General features: G+C 49.2%; 1 pseudogene; it reads right to left on the bottom strand.

Moving 5' to 3' along the window:
• Positions 1-202: 202 nt before the first annotated feature.
• LOC118010926 lies at positions 203-2209 on the bottom strand (annotated as a pseudogene).
• Positions 2210-3925: the final 1716 nt, after the last annotated feature.

Here is a 3925-nt window from a genome sequence, read left to right as displayed (position 1 = left end):
CACCCTACCCCCATAAAGCATTGTTTACAAAAAAAAAAAAAACAAACAAACCCTCCAAGATATATTTCACCCATAAAGTGAAAAAAGCAAAAGCAAAATTGCATGCATTGTATGATCCTACCTATGTTTTTTAAAAGCACATATGTACCATGTATATGTAAATACGCCAAAAAATTTCTGGAAGGATACACATAAAACTATCGCTAGTTACTAACGTACTCGCAATGGCAGGGAGCTGGGGCCAAATGCCCTGGTCTCAGGCTTTGGGAACTCTTCGAGTATGGTTAGGGGTTCAGGGGGGACAGGGGTTAGCCAAGACATTGGAAGCAACAGCAGGTACGGATTCCCCCTTCCCCCGTGGCTCAGTCTCGCCCCTCAACCAGGCCCTACCAGGCCAGGGAAGGGGGACAGGTGGTGGGGTGGCTTCTCCGGGGTCAGGACAGGTGGGGGGCTCGGCCTCCCAGGGCCTGGGTCTGGGCCCCAGCCAGAAGGTCTCCAGCTGGTCCTGGAGAACGGGGGAGCTGGCTCCGCACGTCTCAGCAGCCACAGGGCTGAGGGGAGCCACGGCCCCGGGCGCTCCGAGGCTGCGGCAGCTGGGCGGAGGGAAGCGTCCCCGGTACTGAAGGCCTGAGCCCATCCCCTCGGGGGTCCGGCTGGCCGGAACGGATCTTGTTCCGGAAGGTGCGGGCACACTTCAGGAAAGCCTCTTGCACGTCCTCGCCCGTGAGGACGCTAGTGTCCGGGAACATTAGCTCCTTCTCCCGGGCAAAGCGGGAGGCCTCCACGAAAGCGACCTCGCGCTCGGGGTCCAGCTCTTTCCTGAAGCCACAGAGGCGACCACGATGTGGGGACTAGCCAACGTGCGGGCGGGCGTCGGCCAGGCGGCCAGCGAGTTGTGCGAGACGTACATGCAGGGCTCCAGCCCGCCCTCGGCAGCAACTCCGGGTCGCTGCCCGAGACGGCTCCTGGCCGTCGGGAGCTTCACAGGCTCCGCACCCGCGTCGACCACCCGGGATCCAAACTCCTGGCCGACTGTGCGCTTGGAGTCCTGATCGAACTTATGCTCAATGAACTGACGAAGGAGACATGATTTGCCAGTTCCCGCACTGCCAGTCACCAGGAATTTGAAGGGGACGTCGGAGGTGGCGGCCACAACAGGGCGCCGCGGCCCCGCCTGCTCCCCTCCGGCTGCCTCCCTGGCTCCTTCCTACTCCCGGGGCCGGCGCCGCCACTTCGTCTTGGAGACTTTTCTATGTCAGATCAGACATGAGAGACACATAGATAGATATGCTTCATTGCTTCTGATGGCTTTAGAGCGTTCCATTTAAGTGTGTACCATAACTGATTTAGCTAGTCTCCTTCTGATCCTCACCTACAAGAGGACTGAAGGGTAGGATGGAGCCAGAGAACTCCAGTGCTCCTCAGACCTTCCCCTGGCCTCCCATCATCAGGGGTCAGGGCCCTGTGCTCTAACACTTACCTTAACCTCAAAAGTCTTCAACTGTATCAACAGGAGGTCACTGGGAACCCCATACACGGCCCTGCCCCTGGCAGAAGTCAAGAACAAACTCATACACTGGGACTAACCCCTCCTGGAGGTTTCATCCACTGTCAACAGTAGTCAAGAGGGGGCTCAGGGTGGGGCAAATTTCAAGCCTCCCCAAACTTCCTCACCTTTATCTACAAGAGTTCAGACATGCAATGCTCCCTACAACCTCATCATCACAATCTACCTTGAGTCCATCAGGGACTGCTTTCATTAGAACATCTATCTCCATTTATGTTGGTCCCATAAGAAGCCCCAGACTCTCTAGTCACCACCCCTCATCTCACCCACTCTCATCTCTATGGCTCTGTACATCCCCCATTCTGTCCCCATCTCCCAACCTACTGTCTTCCCATTTCAGTAAATGGCAATTCCATCCACTTATTTTCTTGGGTTAAAAATCATCTATGTCGTCTCTCTCACATCCTACATCTAGTCCGTCAGCAAATGCTATCAAAATATATCCAAACTCTGGGGAGCCCGGCTGGTTCCAGTCAGTACAGCATGCAACTCTTGATCTCGGGGTCGTGACTTCAAGCCCCATGTTGCACCTGGAGCTTACTTTTATATATATATATAATATATATAATTCAAATACATATCCAAAATCTGATCACTTTTCACATACCTCCACCACTGTGACCTAGTCAAATCTGCAATCATCTTTCACCCTAACTACCAAACTAGCCTCTTAATTTGCCTTCTGGCTTCCATTCATGTGCCTGTCCCCACCTTACAGTCTACTTTTTAAAAAAACATTTTTTTAAAGATTTTATTTATTTATTTGACAGAGAAAGACACAGCGAAAGAGGGAACACAAGTAGAGGGAGTGGGAGAGGGAGAAGCAGGCTTCCTGCCGAGCAGGGAGCCCAATGTGGGGCTCGATCCCAGCACCCTGGGATCATGACCTGAGCCAAAGGCAGACGCTTAACGACTGAGCCACCCAGGCGCCCCTTAAAAAACATTTTTTTTAAAGATTTTATTTATTTACTTGACAGAGAGAGACAGCGAGAGAAGGAACACAAGCAGGGGAGTGGGAGAGGGAGAAGCAGGCTTCCCGCAGAGCAGGGAGCCCACTGTGGGGCTCGATCCCAGGACCCTGGGATCATGACCCCAGCCAAAGGCAGACACCCAAAGACTGAGCCACCCAGGCACCCCTACAGTCTACTTTTTACAGCAAATAGGGTGAACCTTTTAAAACATAAGTCAGGTAGGGGCACCTGAGTGGCTCAGTCAGTTAAACGTCTAATGCTTGGTTTCAGCTCAGGTCTTGATCTCAGGGTCATGAGTTTGAGCCCTGCGTTGGGCTCCACACTAGGTGTGGAGCCTGCTTAAAAAATAAATGAATAAAGCATAAATCAGATCATGTAACTCTCCTGCTCAAAACCCCCAGTGGCTTCCCATCTTAGTTATAATAAAATCCAAGGTTATCACCATGACCCAAAGACCCTACACGATCTAGCCCTCATCCACCACTCCACTTCATCTTGCTATTCCACAAGAATGCCAAGCATGGTCCCTGGCTTCTCAGAGCCTTTTTTTTATTGGTCCTCAGATGAACAGAAATAAATTAATCATAGTCCTTGATTAACGACACATTCTCATTATTAGTCCAAATATAGCTCATTTTTAGTTAGTAAGTATCAATGAACCCAATAACCAGATCTAACTACCTGGCCCACAGTCTCATTCCCCTGCCTCTCCCCCTCCCTCCACCCTGGCAAAGAACCATCACCCTGAATCTGGTGTTCATCATTCTGTAGCACTCTGTTTAATACAATTCTATTATATATATGTGTGTGTTTGTGCGTGTGTATGTACATACATATGTAGATATATATTTCTTAAAAGTATATCTTTTTATTATAATTTGCTTTAACTTTATAAAAAGGTTGTTGGGCTATATGTACTCTTTCAGAACATAATTTTTCCCCTCAATATTTAATTTTCTAAGATTCATCCATGTATATTTGCATGTTGCTGCGGTTCATTCATTTGGATTGTTGTATAATATTTCATTGTGTATATGAATAACACTTCAGGGCCTTTGCACTTTGTTCCCTCTAGAATGTGCTTCTCTCAGATAGCCACATGACTCCCTCCCTCACTTTATTTTATTTATTTATTTTTTCCTCCCTCACTTTAGCCATGGCATTACTCAAATGCCACCTCATCCTAATACTATCTAAAATAGTGCCCTCTTTTACTGTATCTCTTTTACCCTTCTTTTGCCCATGGCACTTATCACTACTATGTTGAATATTCTCGCTTGGCCTGTCCAGATCCACTCTATCTCTCTTCCCCCTGCTCTGAGTCCTGCAACAACGGGCTTCCTTGCCTTCTGGCTTCCCCTTTCGGTTTTGCGAAGAGATACCCTCA

The sequence above is a fragment of the Mirounga leonina genome, unplaced genomic scaffold, assembly GCF_011800145.1.
Source record: "Mirounga leonina isolate KUSES-001 unplaced genomic scaffold, KU_Mleo_1.0 Mir_101664, whole genome shotgun sequence".
NCBI lineage: Eukaryota > Metazoa > Chordata > Mammalia > Carnivora > Phocidae > Mirounga > Mirounga leonina.
The sequence above is the reverse complement of the archived record's forward strand: the minus strand, read 5'-3'. Positions and strand labels throughout refer to the sequence as shown.